The 18,050-nt window shown below is 39.2% G+C and overlaps 1 protein-coding gene and 1 long non-coding RNA gene across 3 annotated transcripts in view; one reads left to right on the top strand and one right to left on the bottom strand.

Moving 5' to 3' along the window:
* Positions 1-4,496, bottom strand: part of LOC117297113 (ankyrin repeat domain-containing protein 6-like) — a 28,719-nt gene extending 24,223 nt beyond the window's left edge. For both annotated transcript variants that reach the window (XM_033780251.1, XM_033780252.1), the window contains exon 1: positions 4,358-4,496. The gene's annotated coding sequence lies outside the window, so the exon portion shown is untranslated. The remainder of the gene's footprint in view (positions 1-4,357) is intronic.
* Positions 4,497-12,925: 8,429 nt separating this feature from the next.
* Positions 12,926-16,081, top strand: LOC117296428. Its single transcript, XR_004519759.1, has 3 exons — positions 12,926-13,045; positions 14,302-14,372; positions 16,061-16,081. It is a non-coding gene; the product is annotated as an uncharacterized LOC117296428 (long non-coding RNA).
* Positions 16,082-18,050: the final 1,969 nt, after the last annotated feature.

Raw genomic sequence — 18,050 nt, 5'->3', positions numbered from 1 at the left:
AACAATGTCATGAAAGTAATTTTCGTCTCATGAGACAAAAATTATTTTAATCATTTACAAACGTATTTTCATGACATTATTTTACTCATTTATTAAAAACTACAGCACCTCAGTAAGTAATATTTGAAGGTAAGCTTTCCACTATCATTATCTTCAAACCCTGTAAGTTTAATGTAAATATATGGACATTCTGAAAAAGTACCCAAATCCTTTTAAATGCAAATGAGTGAAAAATCACTCTTTGAAGAGCCATATGAGAGACAACTCCTTTTCGAGTGGTCTTCCACTCTTTCAGATTGAAGTTTGCATCTTTTTGAGTGATTTTTCACTCTGTCCTGGAGTGAAACCCCTATAAAAGATTGAAATAACCACCACTCTTTTTAAAGAGCCATATGAGGGAAAACTTGAAATGTAAAGAGTGGTGTTTTTCACTCTTTTACATATTAGAAAGTACAGTTAGGCCAATTTCACAGTGCTGCTTAACAGAAACAAGTTTTTGTGCTAACTCATACAGCAAAACAGTTTGATCTTATCATAAGCCTATTCAACAAGTTGGCAAGACAATTAGACGACCAGCTGCTCGTTTACCATGGAGTTGCATCTTTACATCATTCATTTTCATACAGTAAGCACAGGAAGGTTAGCATGGACCTTTTTGTGTGCTAACGCTAGCAGCGCTATGAAATGGAAACTTGTACAGTAAGCACAAAATTGGCTGATATTGTTAAGCAGTTTTGTTTATGAAATTGGACCAAGATGGCTGGAAACACAATGTTGGTTATGATGATAGAATAGAAGATAAAACAAATTCAAACTGCATAAATGTACCAAATAAGCTTGGGCGATATCACAATATTATCGAATATCGCGATATTAATTTGGAAACGATTTCGATATCGGATGGATTTGGTTTTAATCGAAATATCGATATATCGCGATATATCGCAATAATCGCGATAATCGCAATAATTGCACCCCATAGGTTTGGAGTAAAACCAGAAGAATAGGTCATTAGAACACCTCTCTTATGCTATGACTGTCTCTTCTACAACTTTCACTTGGAGTTTGAAGACTGATGATGTCAAATTTAATTAATCGCAATTATATCGAATATCGCGATATATTGTCGGCGATATATCGTGAATAAAATAAATCGATAGCGCCCAACAATTGGTACTACCAAACAAAAAATACCATCGTGTTTGTTATTGTCAATATGTACACACGACTCTACAATAACTCAAAAATGTACAATACTAAATTAACTTCCCAAACATATTATGTTTGGGAAATTAATTTAGTCACAAAAAAAATATTCCCAAATGTTGGATTTCATTTATGGATTATTGGCTTTAAACCAACAGTGAATTGCCATTAAGAGCAATAGTTTACAACACAAGGTCATGTACACTATACAATTGTACAAATAAAACCTACATCACAATTGAACAAAGTCCACCACAGTTCTTGTTATATCTGTGTTAGGTTTGTATTTAAATACCAATCGTCTTCAAACATAGAGTATAAATGCAAACAACATGGCCAATGTTTTACAAGGAATAGATTTCTGCTTTCAGTTTGGTGACTTGTTGAAGGAGGCTGTTTTTGCTGTAATGTCGCTTAAGTCTAAAACTTTGTAAATCTCAAAACATAATACTTTGTGACACAATATTTTACAGTTGTTGAATTCTGAAGAAAAGTCCACACTCAGGGTTTGCCTTTAGTTGGATTAAGTAAGGAGAGAAATGGTTTGAATGAGGGTAATTTCTAAATTTGCTCATTATTTGGGATAGCATGGTATGGCCAGAGTTGGGGGTTGGAGATTTTAGGTTTAAGCAAGTTAAGCAAGCATTGGTGTGAGAGGTTTCTGCCACACCAATAAATACAAACCTCACAGTAAACTATATCAACACAGTCATACATGTACTCATGGTATCAAGATGGGATGGTTACAATGCCATAGCCACACTACATGGGTAAGTATGGCGAGTAACTATTTGCAGGTTTTTTGTTTGATCAAACAATTCTCCTTCAACTATAAAGGCCATTTTCACCACAACGAAACTCCCTGTGTTGGACACGGACCTGACCTATTTAAAGTTTGACAAACCTTTTCACACTATAATATTATTTCAATCCAGAGTAGTTTTTCGTGCAAATCAACTGATAGGCCACGTAATGGAACTTTGAGCGGACATTTAACACACAAAGTTGTTTATACCATCAGTCATGCATCGTTCTGGTCTTTGGACAAAAAATCTTATTGAGTAGGACCATAGGACCTACCAGGGCTCTGCTGACCTATGTACGGTGGTGGTTTCATTGACCTTTTTAGCCTAGTAAAATGTGGCTGTTGGACAGAATTTTTCAATTTGGGACTACAGATGAGTAAACACATCACATAGGCCTACTTCAAGGCCTAAAGTATTCACAATTTGCATTTCATTTTCCTTGCTCTATGGTACAATTTACTTGAAGGTTTTCATTTCTTTGACGGTAACATTGCAGAAATGTGGCATTCTGATTGCCAAGCCTCAGGCAAATTCCACAGCAATGCAATGACCACTGATTTTGTTCCTTGGCAACCACGAAGAATGGACTAACTTGCTGATGGTGCAACCGACTTGTTCAGCTGTTGCTACTTAGTTTTATAACTACTAACTCAAAATTATGACCAAAAATATAAAGACATTTTCTATGAATAATGTCTAGTAGTATAGTATCTCGTCCTGGTTATTAGGAAATGCTGTGAAATGTTCAGCCGTTGCTACTTTAGTACTTAGTTTTAAAGTCACCTGGAAGTGGTATTTTTTCAAAATAAAGCTTTAGTCACTAATATGTGTTTTGATGAGTGGAATGTGAATAAACAGTTAACTAAGGTTTAAAAAAAATCAGTTATTATGTTATTTACAAATTTAAGAGTAGACCCCGACCCGAGAGGGCGCTGTTCGTGACGTCAATCGAGGCAGACTTTGCCTGTAATGCGTAGAGTAAACACAATTGCAAAGTACATGTACAGACCAAGTCGTGAGTTTATACGTTTCCGACCAGGTGTATTGCTGCTGAATGCAGAAAAACACTTTTTGAAATGTACCAACTCACGACTTGGACGTACATGTACTTTGCACGTGTGTTTACGATACGCATTGCAGGCAAAATCTGCCTCGATTGACGTCACAAAAGGGGTAGGCGGAGTCAGCCCCCAAAACAACTTTATATATTTTTTAAACATATAAATCGTGACAAACAATTACTAAAAAAATTGTTTTATTGTTCGTAAGCATATACTCTTATGTTTGAAAGAAAAAAAATTCTATTTCCAGGTGACTTTAAAACTCTTAACTCAAAAATATGACAAGAAATATAAAGACATTTCCTATGAATATGATGTCTAGTCTAGTAGTAGTGTAGTATCTTGGCCTGGTTAGGAAATGCTGTGGAATGTAAGGTCACTCTTTTTGTTAACAAAGGTTGGCCCACATAAAGAGCAAGTTTAATCATTACTACTCTGACCCTTACTCTATGCTCTGACTCTGAGCCAGAGCATCTCTGACTGTAGTTGTGATAACGTAATTCTCCTGCATCGGCAGGAGGGTTACGTTATCGCAACTACTCTGACTGGCATAGGGCCTACCGCAACCATTTTTTGATTCCCAAAACTATTGAGAAAGAAGATAAACTATCCGATTTGGCATCTTTTCCCCAACAAACTGATGCTAGTTCGCAACTGCTTTTATTCATGCAACTCGCTCAAATCAAACTTTTTAAAAAGAATTCCAGAAAACCTTCTGCTGTATTCTCACTCATATTCCTGCCAGTGCACCACTTTTTCACAACAAATATTTACTAAAAAAACGAATTCCGGCAAAAACTTATGTACCCCTATAATAATCCTGCCCGCATTTTTGGTATGTAGTGCACCACTTTTTGTTACTTGGTACTTGGTAGGTTTCCCCCTGAAACTTCCGCTGGGGAACTTAACAAGGAGGTCAGGAGAGCGTCGTCTATAATTCGTCTTGTTCACTCATTTTTCTTTTTACCAAGTCTCAAGAGGACTGTATGTATCTCATTTGTTGAGTAAAAGTACAATAGATATTTTATTTCAGAACGGACAACTTCCCAGAATTCCTTCCACCATCGACCATTTCAACTTATAATAATGGAAAGGATGGGATGGGATGAACGCATGACGGATCACAGACACTACTAACACCACGCCGTGCTCACTGATGTTTGCCCGGCGGCATGGATTACCGTCGGTCCGCTAAATGCAGTTTTAGTACGGAAGATGGCACACACAACCAGCAACAGCAAAGTCAAACGATGTTTAAAACAGTTTGTACAACAGAAAACTCACCCAAAACTTGTGTATCTCAACGAATGGTTTCAAGACGGTCAGTTGACGTAATTACTAACTCTTTGTTCATATCTCCATGATGATTTACCAAGAAATTGCGAGTAAATTTAATTACTCAATCGTCAGAGTTGACGACGCTCTACGCACTCTCTCACGGCATAGGCGACTGGTACCCTGTCTGAACAGTAGCTAAACAAACGCGTGTCTGCTAGACACCTACGCGTGAAATGTAAACTCCCCAAGTAAACAACATTGTGCAAGTGTTGCTCCCTAGCCGACAACAAAAAAAGACTTTCGCTTAGCGTGGCTTTTGTTGTTCACACTGCGGCATGGCACTGCATCCCCTGCTATTGTTAGAGATTTCTTTTGTTGCTTCCAGTCACTTCGTAACCAGGGTCAAGGAGGTGTCGTTTACTCTCAAGTGTCGTGTGACTGCGGGTGACGAAATGTATGATATGATTTTTTTGTGAAGTAGTGATGTGGTTTTTGTGGTTATTGTGGTATTTACAATAATAATAAAAACGTGTTATTTACACACAATAATAATTCATAAAGTGGTTCCATCCTTGATGGATAATCTTCACATGTAGGCCTTCCCGTTCACACCATGGAGGTCTACCTCCATGTTCACATGGAGACAAAACTTGAGGGGGGAATTTGCGTATTCCTCCATGGTGTCACGAATTGGAGAAAATAATGTTCAATTTATCTTATTGCCACAGTGCCCCATCCGGCATTTTTTGAATGCCAACCCCAACAAAATTCCTGATTTTGTTAAAGGACTCTCTTTTTTAATCGGTTTAAGACAAATTTTCCCCAAATGAAAAGCACTACGACAGTGACAATTTTGATGTAGGCCTACAAACAAATTTTTAAGATTACCCTTACACACAAGGTTGCGTTTAAGGCCTGCAGGTGTATTGGGGGGGGGGGGGGGGGGGTCGGTAAAAAAATAGTTTTGTATAGTTTTCTCTGTCTCTCAAGTGTGAGAATGTAGATGATGAAATTAACTTGAATGGATACTTTGAAGGGTGGCTGGGGCCGGGCTGGCGCCGGGTGTGACGGTATAAACTGAAGATACAAACTGATTTGTTTGTATACACTGCAAGGATTGTGGCCAGCCATCACAAGTTATACATTTCAACAAATCTTCACTTTTAGTGAACAAAGTGGGTGACGTCATTGTCCACAAAATTAAAATACTAATAGAATAGAAGACACGATGCCGCGGTCACTATACTTTTTACAAGCAGGATGCATCAAAAATGTGGGCCTTTATAAAACAAAATTCTTTAAAAGGAATATAGGAATGCTGATATGATTTTTTTGGGTGATAGTTGTATCTAGTTTCAGTAGAGAATTAATCAATATTATTGGACAGCTCGGTAAACAATCGTTGATCATGAGAGTAATTAATCACTCCAGATTCCAACGATACCAGACATAGAGAAACCACAGACATAAAGAACCCCAGAAAAACCGAAGTAGGCTAGACTGAATAGCGCCCTCTCTGTCTGAAAACAGTCATACAAAAATGGTTTCGTTAGGAGGGTTTCAAACTAAATCGAGGGCCCAATTTCATAGAGCTGAAAATGCTGCTTTTCTTCAGTGAAAATGAGCAGAGTCAGCAGTCCGCACCAGTGGAGTAACTTTTATAAAACAGGACCGCAAAGAGAAAATTACATTTTCGGGATGCTAGTGCCCTTGTGGCAAGAGAATCTGCCCCTCCCCCCTTCCTCGGAGATTCTGTCCTCCCATGTGGCGAACTGTGTACAAACTTCTTCTCTCAGCGCCCTATTTTAAAATCACCCTACCTCAACCCACGTTAATTTCCCACATCGGGAACTAAAACTCCAGTGGACAGATTTACCTGGGACACCCTCTTCAAAAGCTTCAGTGCTAAAAATGAAATGTCGCCCTCTCGTGGAAAAACTGTTTAGGCAAAATGAAACATAGGGGGCCAGGCCCCCGGCTGTCTTTTCATCAATTAAAAAAAAAATACTGTTTCTAAAGGAATGTGCCTATTAAAGTTAACATTCTGCATAAATTCATGTCAATTGTTTAGATGGAAAAATAGAATACCTTTATCCATAATTTCCTATTAAAAATGTTCCTGTTTTGATGTTTTATCATAACCTAAGCTGCTTTTATAATTGACAAAAGTTATTGGCGCATTACTATTACCATAGGGCAAGCTAGCCATGGCATTAAGATATTTACCATTGGACATCACAGCTGTTCACTACCGAAAGCAGTGTATCCACGTGTGTCTGGAAGGTCAATATAGTGTCCATGGTGCATTCACTCAACTTATACAAAGGTTTTTTTACACAGGTGTTGAACCTAGAGGAAGTTTCCTTCCTCTGCAGCCGAACCCTGAACCCCGTGAGTCCCTATAAATATTCCCAAGGAAGTAAATTAACACCAGTTTGATATAAACACTATTAAGTATTATTCCAGTGACGTTTCATTGAAAACCCGAGAGCTGTTGTCCCTTTAAAGGGTCGAGGTGCTTATTGTAGGTCACAAAAACACTGTGTCCACAGATTTACACGGTTTGAAGATAATGGTTGTAGAAATATTTCCCTAAAATTTGACTTGCTGAGGTGCTATAGTTTTTGAGAAATAATCAGTAAAGCAATGCCACGTAAATAATTTTCGTCTCGGGAGACGAAACTTATTTTTTACTAATTTCTTAAAAACTACAGCACCTCAGAGAGTATTGAAGGGAAGCTTCATATCACCATTATCTTCAAACCGTGTAAGTTTATAAAATCTGTGGACATTTTGTTTTGTGTCCTACAAAAAGAACCCATCACATCAAACCCTTTAATCGGCAGGTTCAAGAAAAAAAGTACACCTCGCCAGAGACCACAGATCGTCCTACCATAAATCCGTCATAATTAGATTATGTTGGTTTCGTGAGGACATTCTTGGCTGTAAAGAGTGTCGATGAAACAAGTCTCCGCATATCAATTTCCTCATCGATACTGGTTAGCTTTTTCACATGGCAACATTTCATACAGCTGCTTAAAGCACAAAAAGCAGCTAAGCAACAAAATTACAATTACCAAAACAGGGTTACCGGCCAAAATACCATGTCACATGTACAATTTGTTTTACTGGTATTCTGTTAATTTCTGCTAAGCAGAACATTGCAATATTTGTTGCTTTAAGTAGCTCTACGAAACTGGGCCATGTATTGATACTGATAATCGATATAGTACTTTTACATCGCTCACTTTTAAAATAATATGAAAAAAGGTTGCAGCGGTCATGAACCGACACTGCAATGTAATTAAGCGATAAATCATATCCAGAATTCTAAAGGATTATGCGAATGGTACAAAACATGTGTTACTTGTAACTTTACTGTATCAGCATCAACCATAACTTAAGAAATAAATCTTGGTCAGAATCTGCATGCAATTTAACAAAATGGTAACACGAAAAGGTTAGACATTTTTGTACAGGATGATGGAGCGATATCCCATGCGTGCCATGGTCAGTCCATCTTCTTGGATGGGTTATGGGGCTAACTGTTACCAGCAATAATTATGTGGATATTAATTTATTGTCTGCAGTGTTTGGTGTGAGTAGAGTTACAGAATATTAACTTGGGTTTTACCCTTTCCCCGATGTGTGTTAGCACTGTTTACACTCACACTACTTTCCCGAGTTCTGTGTGGGAAAAGATCACATGAATTACTACTCGGCTGGTTCGAACACACGACCTTTGCAATTCCAGAACAGTGTTTCATCAATTAGAGCAAACAAAACAAGGCATGACATTTAGTATTCCTTTAAATTAATTAATATATCAATCTGTAAATGAAGCGTAACTAATTGGCCGGGCTTTGGATCTTTATCATGGTGCAGCAATTTTGTTGTTTCATTCAAATTAAACTTTAACCAAATCGAGGCTGAGGGTGAGTAGGTCTGGTTCCTTGATTAATGATTCTCAGAAGTTAAAACTATGTCAAATAATGTGATGAAGATGTTTACAGACCAATGCGTTTGGTTTAACTGGTTGCAAAAAGCAAAACATGCAGTTTGGTATTTTCCCAAAAATAACACATTATTCTTTATAACCTGGGTGCATTAAAAATGATGGAACAAACATCCTAATAATGATGACATTGTTCCAGAACGGAAGGAGTCCAGGGAGTTGGTTATGAGGATGACGACGTAATTGAGCAAAACCAATAAACGTGGTGATGACATGCATCCACTGATGAAGAAGCGTTGATCAACCGCGACACAGATAGCTCATTAAAGGGACGGTTAACGGGGTGGTTTCAAATTCTAGAGGTCCTTCATTATAAGAAACTTGTATCAATTTGCATTTTGATGTTTAGGGGTGCATTGTTTGGCTTGGGTGTACAGAGAAATAGTTTGTTAACCCAAACTCATTAGTGTCCACAGAACAGCCCTGGTCCACAATGTCTCAAAATGGCTTAATATGGAACGTCGGCTGGGGAAAATGTGGGGTTTCACTCGATTTGTACACTGTGTTTGTTTTAGATGAAAGATATCATTCCTCCCTTAGTAGTTTGATTTTCCTCCTCCATTATTCAACGTATTATGCCTAAATTGTTAATTTGAACTTTAAAAAGGAAGTCACCCTTTTCCTTAAAAACAGTTGCTCTGGGCGATTGGTATCATCCTGTCTCTTTCATCCATGGAATCATCTCTATATTGTATGATTGTGCCAATTCCCAAGACTGTTGTTTCATTAAAAACTGTAGGCCCTGGAATGGAGGGTGATGTTTAGCCCCTGAGGCCCTTTTGCTGTTACACGGGACAACAGAGCTGGTCCATGCTCAATAAAGCAATGAGTCATCATAGAGCAAAATACTCTTTCATCAGCATCTTTAAGATTCAGGGAACGATTTCATCCAGCACTTTTGAATAGCGAAATATTTCGACTGAACAGATTTTGAGCAAACTGAATGGCAATAATTGAGTAGCAAATGATGTTTTTTTTTAATAGCAACTATAATACATTTTGCATCACATTTTGCTCTGCTGTATGCAAAGAGAATCGTTCACTGAGATTGCGTGGTGGTTGTCTCTGTGTGAACATTGATTTAATTATTTTCCATTTTTTTCTTGAATTAAACATTGCTTTCTAGATCTAAAAAATGTAGGGTTCTCAGTAAGTGAAGCTTTCAATGTATTTTAGGTAGTTTGCTTTTATATCAGTCCGACATGATTACACTTCAAAACTGCATGGAACTCAACTTACAAAATACTGAACTGTATGACAATGAACCAAAACCTGTCCACTTGATAAAAACAAAACAAATCAGGGTCGTCTGAGAATAGCAGGGCGCTTATAGAGAAACATTAAAGAACCCTTTTTTCTCAGCTAATCACCTGGTCACCAAAACTTGGAAGGATAAAGGGAAAGACAACTATCTTCCTTTACAGATGTAGTTGGCAGAGACATCGGGGTGCTTCCAACTGACCTCCCCCACTTATAGGAGATAAACAAGAAAGTGCAAATCTCGCCATAATTCTGAACTCAGTCGACTTAGAAGTTGGAGAGAGATTGTGAACGGCCTGCAAAGAAAGTCCGGACCAGAGTGAGTCACCCTCAACCGTGTATGTATTACAACAGCTCTGAAAATGTTTTAAAGGAACATCTTGCCCATGGATCGGACGAGTTGGTCTATAAAAAGCGTTTGTAACCGTTATTTTAAATAAAATGTATATGGTTGGAAAGATGTTTTAAAAGTAGAATACAATGATCCACACAAGTTCGCCTCGAAATTGCGTGGTTTTCCTTTTGCTGTGTGAACTAACACGGTCGGCCATTTATGGGAGTCAATATAAATGGCCGACCGTGTTAGTCGACGAGGTAAAACGAAAACCACGCAATTTCGAGGCATGTTTGTGTTCTACTTTTACAACATCTTTCTGCCCACATGCGTTTTAGAAAAACGGTTACAAACGCTTTTCAAAGACCAACTCGACCGATCCATGTGCAACGTGTTCCTTTAGGATTTTGGTATTGATTATTACGACTCTTTCTGGTGTGTGTTTAATTTCAACTTTTACTTGACAGGTCCAATATTGAAAGTGACAAGCCTCCTCTGATAATGGACGGTCATCAGCATAAATTGTGCTTCAGGCACTGTCTTTTACTGTCCCTCTTTATCAGATCATCGAAAAAAGAACTTCCTTTATCATCGAAAGCCCCACTTTCCCATTTCCTCCCTTTACAGTGTCTTATATTCGTCCCTCTTACGAACTGTTTCAGTCAAGCATCTTAACACTTTCTTCAATTACCCCCTAGTTTATTTCCCTTTCCAACTGAACTCCTCCCTTCCGTCCCACCTCTTTTGTCTCTCACTCGTTCTCGATTCAGCACTTTTCTTCAATTATTACCCCCCCCCCATTCTCCCTTCCTCTATTCCTTACCCCCCCCCCCTCACCCTCCCACCTCTTTTGTTCATCATGTTCTCTCAATATTCTGTGATGGTTGTCTCTCCCCATCTAAGCCTAACTCCTCCTCTCGCATCCTGTCTTTCCTCTCCCCCACAGTCTCCGTGCTTGGTCTGCAGTGTCGCCAGCTCTCCGATTCCCCAGCCATTACTCCCAATTTCCCCCGATCTCATCTGCCCTCGATGATGTCCAGGGAGAAAACTCGGGTGATATAAAAAAGTCCGCCTTTGCACGATCGGTTGTAATTGCCGCGCTATGGCGGCCTACTTATTCCAATTACCCTGCCGGCAACTACGATTGAGTTACTCACACACATTGCCCTGATACGCTGCGACCAGTTCTCTCCGGGGTAGGCCTACCCCTTCATTGTCATACGTTTATCGGTCGCATTTTATTCCCTTTATGGATTTGTGTAATTTTCTTAAAATGAATCCAATTTCTTTATTGAATTTTGCAATTATTTTTTGTTCGTACGCTATGATTTTTTAGAAAGTGTGTTGCATTTTGTGTTATGTCGCTTGCACAGTTCCCCTTCTAAAGTGAAATCAGTTTAGGCTCAATTTGTCAACCCACTTACACTTGTTATCATGGCTGTTTATATAGGCATCACGAATGACCTATTTCATCAAAAGTTAACTATAATTCAATGAAACTTTTGTTATGCGTGTCAAAAACTCTAGTCAATTTGAGCCATTGGTTCTTGTATGACAGACATGTAGAGGATGCTTTCTTTACTCTATGCTTGCATTATATAGCAAACAAAATGCATAACACTTTCAATTTGCAACCCAAGTATAAAAGAAGGCCTACACGGCCATCTTTTCCACAGCCCATACCCACTATAACTGCAATGTAGCAGGAAAACAGTCACAAATGCGTATACATGTACGGTATTTTGGTTCGTATCCTTACTTTGGTAAATCAACATTTTGATTTGCTGACCTGATGGGCCCAACAGAGAGCTGTTTATAAGCACATAAAAAATTGCTAAGCACAACAAAATTACTTACCAGAATAAGGTTACCAGCCAAACTACCATGTCACATGTACCGTCTGTGATTGGTATCCTGCTCATTTCTGCCTAGCAGAGAGTTGTTAAGCAATTTGTTTCTGCTTAAGCAGCTCTGTGAAATTGGGCCAGAGCTACTTTTTGTGTTAAACAGCTCGGACCCTGATTTGCATCTCCCTATAACAGGGCTAGGGACCCAGTAGAAATGGCCGCAATAATAAACGATCATAATGTTACACCTCTCCTTTAATATAATTTCCTAAGGGGTTAACGACCTATTATAGAGGAGATCTCTCATCTGAAACAGTCTTCATCGAAGCATGCACCACATACTTCGGCTGTATAGAAATAGAAGGTCAAGCCAAGTTTAATTTAAACTCGACATGTTATGTGACAAGCCTATCCATGTAAACAACCCCGCATGTAATGTTTGTCAATTGATCTGGGATGGATCTGATATGGGACCCGTGCTGCGGACATTTTCTACATCAAAGCAAAGACCAAAGGGGAGATACCATCCAATAAAACTGACTTCATGTGCTGATGTGTCTTTTAAGTGCAAACATGCAAGATGGAAGTGTACACATGTTTAAGTTCTCTGCTGAAGACGAGTGTGCCCTTACCGCCGTTTGGCGACAATCACCCCTCCCTCTTTAAGGATACTTTGTTCAGCGAGACAGACTTTTGTCTACGTTTATCTCCATTTTTCTGAATGGTTTATTATAACCCCATTGTTCCGATACTTACCTTCCTGAGCCTAAAGTACGACCACCGTTCCCAAAGCACGGTCGCATACTATTAATTAAAGCCACGCCCGCCGCCAAAAGCTTGCTCCTTTTAACCGATTGGGTTAGAGTTTTACCGTAGACAGCACTTGTCTCTTTAGTAAAATGGCTTTTTCGTCTGAATAAAACAATCATTCAGTCTGTAAAGACTTGAACAGTTGTATCAAATAAATTGATTTTTAATTTTGTGTGGGTTTTATTTCGTTAGAAATAAATCCAACTGTGCAAATAAATTGAGGTAATGTATAGAATAGTGAATAAGTTAAAGGGTCATTAGTGTCTATGGTAAGTTAAACCATTTCAAAGATGGCTGCCGTGCTGAGATTCTGGAGATTCGTCTGGTAAGGTCTTTTTTTGACAAAACTGTATTATATTGAGATGACTTGCTACGCCCTGCGTACTCAAGATGGACAAATCAAAACCAAGACAAAGTAGACTTACAAGGTAAGGTTTAAAGAAAGGGTTTGAGCGTAGCTGCCAACCAAACATAAAACAGCTCCCGCCCAAAACACTGGGCAACAAAAAACATCGTCTGCTCGCCAGCGCCTGGGGAACGACCCGTTATGAACGACGTGACATTGTGCATGTATACTGAACGTAGCTCAGCCAACCCACAATGATTTTTCGGTAAGCTACAAGACATGGGTTGGCTGGTATTTAAAAGCACTTTTATACAACTATATATAATTTCAATAAAATAAATTCCCAATAAACTGCCCACATAGTGAGTGTAAAATGTTGTAAGACTGTGGGTTTGAAATGGGTGTAGTGGTGGAGATAACATATTTGCCAAGATGGGGAGTGTGGAGTGAACAAAAATCAACTAAGCAGGAAGCATTGTATGGTCAGAATAATAATAATAATGGGTAAGTTCGTTTAGCTTCCCTGGGTCATCCACGGTCTGCCCCGGTGCGTTCGAATAGCTTTTGACGTCATTCCAGGGGCTCACCCAGGTCAGCCCCCAGTGCCCTGCTTGTGGAGTGGGTCACTTGGGGACTGGCCCCAGGTAAGTGACGTCACTACTAGAGCGGTGAGTGGTCGTTCGTTTAGCTCTTGTCAGGGGCTCACCTGAGAGTGAGCACCGCGGGGTAGACCCAGAGAAGCTAAACAAACGCATCCAATAATAATTGAAATTTATTAGCGCCTATCCATGTAAACATGCTCCTGAGCGCTGAACAATTAAAAGAAAAACAGATGAAAATTCAGAATTCAGATGAAAATGTGGGGCGGATAGGGATATAGGTTTGGTGGGGGATTCGGGAGGATTAAAACGCCTACTACCTCCATAAGTGTTGGTATCCTTGCTTGTTGACAACTAAAAAGGAAGGCTCTGCACTTTTAACTATATCTGCTATTATGTCTTAGCAGGCCTGATATTTTGTTGTAAGGGCAAAGGCAGTTTTTATGCAGTCAAGGGCACGTCTATCAATAGGCCTACAATGTAAATTTGCATTGGAGCATTTCAAATGGCACCAAGGCAATGACCAGGGGCATGGAGGCAAGAACCATAAAAATGGTACTCAAGTAGTACTCAAGTACGGGTACCAAGTATCAGTACTACGACACTGCTGCAGTCCTTGGCATTGCCATGAAAACAACCAGTGATGAATTATGTACAAAGACATTTATGTTTGACATCCAATTTTTTGTGGAAATTAATTATCAGTATCACCTTAAATGATATGTTTTATGTTTTTAAGGAAAAAAAGCTGTACACCTAAGACAACAGACAACATGTGGAAAAGAGGAGCCAGAAAGCTTCATCCTACATGTAAGTAAAATAAAACTTTGTTGAGGGTAAGGTACGTCAGTGTTGGTGAAGGTAAATTATTGAGCCCGACCTAACATGTGGCGCAACCAAGTTAAGAGATCTCTGCTACAAAGTGGCAGCTTGATATGAAATTGCTTATTTATTAAGCAGGCTGTCCAAATTAAACAGAGTGTGTCCAAAAGAGATATGTTCAGAAAGCCCTCTGACTGAGTCACAACCATGGAGGACCAAGATGATAATAACGATTCACTTCATGGGTCTGCATTGCCATTACAGTATGACCAATTACACTGATATTAATTTTTGTTTTTACCCATACACCGATGTGTGTTAGCACTGTATACTTGGTACTTTCCCGAGTCCTGTGAGTCACATCGGTGTATGGGTAAAAACCAAAATTAATATTCTTTATCCCCGATGCAAATTTAACTTCTATTATTAAATTACGCTGATATCATGAAGAAACGCATATGATGCTCCAGACTGCTTTCACTGTACTCTTGAGCCCTGTTCACACTACAGAGCAAATTCCCTGGAAATAAACCCCAGGACATTTTTGTGCAATTTTCCTGGTGAAAATGCACACACTCAACCCAAGGGTTATATCTCCCTTAACATACTCCAAAGCACGGAGAGCTTTCTCCCAGAAAATTGCCTTTTCCCGGGAGTTTGCGAGGGCTGGCAACTAAAGGTAAAATAGGTCAAATAGGTTTCCCCCAGGAATTTCCCAGGAAGTTTGTGTCAAGTGAAAGGGGCTTTAGTTATTTTACATATTAAAGGCAGTGGACACTATTGGTAATTACTCAAAATAATTATCAGCATAAAACCTTACTTGGTAACGAGTAATGGGGAGAGTTTGATAGTATAAAACATTGTGAGAAACAGCTGAAGTGTGGTAGTTTTCGAGAAAGATGTAGTTTTCCACGAATTTGATTTTGAGACCTCAAGTTTAGAACTTGAGGTCTCGAAATCAACCATCTATTAACGCACACAATTTCGTGTGACAAAGGGTGTTTTTTCTTTCATTATTATCTCGCAACTTCGACAACCAATGGAGCTCAAATTTTCACAGGTTTGTTATTGCATGCATATGTTGAGATACACCAAGTGAGGAGACTGGTCTTTGACAATTACCAATAGTGTCCACTGTCTTTAAGGGGGGGGGGGGGCATTTGGGTTTATTTGGGGCACTCTCTTCAGCCTCTAAACAGCTGGTATTCTCAGGCCTGTGCAGCAGACTCAACTTGACAGCAATGAAATGGGTTGGAATAATTGGATGGATATGCCATCGGCCATGCAAGAGGTGACCTAAATAAACTACCCAGAAAGACTTTAGTGAGAAGGAGCTCAAAACTGAAACTAGTGTACTTAAGTTACCCTGAAAAATTGCAAGTGACTAGCTGTCAGAGGTCTCCATGTTGTAACTTCTCATTCAGAATTGGTGTAACACTTCTCGGTAACTTTGAAACAACCTTTCTCACCCTAGTCTAAAAACTCAGAATTAGTGACCCAGTTTCTGGGTCAAAGGCTTAAGTGAGAAGGAGCTCACAACTGAAACTAGTGTACTTTAATTTCCTTTAAAAATTGCAAGTGACTAGCTGTCAGAGGTCGACCCATGTTGTAACTTCTCATTCAGGCTTTTTTTGTAACACTTCTTGATACATTTTAAACAATCTTTCTCACCCTAGAAACTCAGCATTGACCCAGATTATGGGTCACAGGGGGCATGATCCTTTCCTGGCTCAGGCTGACCAGGAATCTGGTTAGAAAATGGAGATTTCAATCGGATTCTGCATCAGCTTGATGTACTAATATTCCAGGTAAGTTTGACACAGATTCCGGGTTAGGCCCCATGCGACCTGGAATTCAGGTCCAGAGTGTGGGTTCACATCTTGGTCATGGTACTTTATCACAGCAAGATACTTTACCACATAAGCTTTGTCCTGCGGATGGGACATTAAGCCATAGGCCTCATGTACTAGGGTTGGTAGTGAATGTAAAAGAACCCAGGACACTTATCGCGAACCCCAGTGTTCCTAGTTCACATAGCAAGCACCTTTGTTTGCGGGTTTCCTCGTAATAGTGGTTATAAGTTCACATATAAGGCATCCTTGGTTTCATTACCAGAAACTATTTGGTTTTACCCTAAGCGCTGTATACTCGGTACTTTCCCGAGTTCTGTGAAAAGAAATTCAAAGGCATATTACTTGGGTCGGATTCAAACCCACAACCTTTGCTATAGTAGAACAGATGTCTTACCAGCTAGACAAAAGAGATTGTCCTGTAGCCAGAGGCAGCTCAAATTTATCATATATTACAGAAGTAATCATATATGTAATCATGATGAGAAGTTGCCTCTGAAGAAGGTCCGGTTTGGATCGAAAGCTAAGGCCATCTACCCTATTTATTATATATTACAGAAGTTATTATATTCATTAGTGATAATAAGTTGTATACCACCTTGAAAATAAAAACCAGATCAACTCCCTGTATCAAGGTACATGAAGTGCAGTTTGTACTACTTAAGAGTGATGTACATCACACCCATTTCAGACAGGTGCTCCAGAGTCGGGCCAAACCAAACTCTGAATTAAGTCCATGAAAAGTTCAGCACCTGAACAGTTAGCGAAGCGACTGGACATGCTAAAGTCGAAAGATCGACTGTTGCAGTCGTTCCGAATGACTCTGCAGCACCTTGATTTCAGACGTCGCTCCTAATCTATTTGGTTCGGTGCGCGCCTGTCTGAGATGGGTGTATAAAGGTGTCTTAATCAGAGCATGTATCGATATTGCTCCATGCTCAGTGCAACCTGTACTTTCAAAAGATGGTTTGTCGATTATAATTACAGGGTAGAGTGTACGTATTCATTCCAATGTGGACAGTAATGAGAGAGTAAGATGAGAGAGTATTGCACTACTAGCCAAGATATTTCCTATGATAATTGGTGCTTGCTCAAAACAGGCTGATAATATAAAGCATAGCATTATACACACACGACTTTGTTGATTCTTAAATCAGACATTTTCTCTGGGTATCCTAACTGCATAAGTGAACACAGACAAATTACTATAATTTGAACATCTGATTAATTGACTACTCAAATTACTTTTACAGGGGCTACTAACTGATGAGTGGGACTACCAGTATCCGGTTTGTGATGATTGAGTCTAAATCCCTCCCAAATGGTGAGTCAATCTCAACTCCAAAAACAATTTTTACTTCTCAAGTGTTAATTTTTTACATGGGTCTACATAAAATTATCCAGGTCACATTTCTGAGAGCTGCTTATAAGCAGAAAATATTACTTACCAATTTGCTCCTAAGCAAGATACCATTACCAGTCACAGGTTGTACTTGTAATATTCATAGACAAAACTAAGGGTCATAAGGTGGGGGAACATGCCCCCTTAATGCCCCCCAATTGATGACCCCACCCCCCCCCCTGCACGCCCATTTAGAAATCTGGACTTTTGAAATTAAAAATGGTCAGATTTTATATTTTACAATAATTTCAATGTTTTCCAAACCATTTCTTCATTTACTTATTTGTTAATTTTTACACTCAAAAGTCAGATTATCTTATAAAACTAATTAGACACATCAAGGGTGTTGAAAAGGGGATTGTAAGAAAAGAAAAAAAACTAAACTTGGCCAGAAGGGCTGACCTAGAAAAAATG

The sequence above is a fragment of the Asterias rubens genome, chromosome 11, assembly GCF_902459465.1.
Source record: "Asterias rubens chromosome 11, eAstRub1.3, whole genome shotgun sequence".
NCBI lineage: Eukaryota > Metazoa > Echinodermata > Asteroidea > Forcipulatida > Asteriidae > Asterias > Asterias rubens.
Note: the sequence above shows the minus strand (reverse complement) of the source record. Positions and strands in the feature narration are given on the sequence as shown.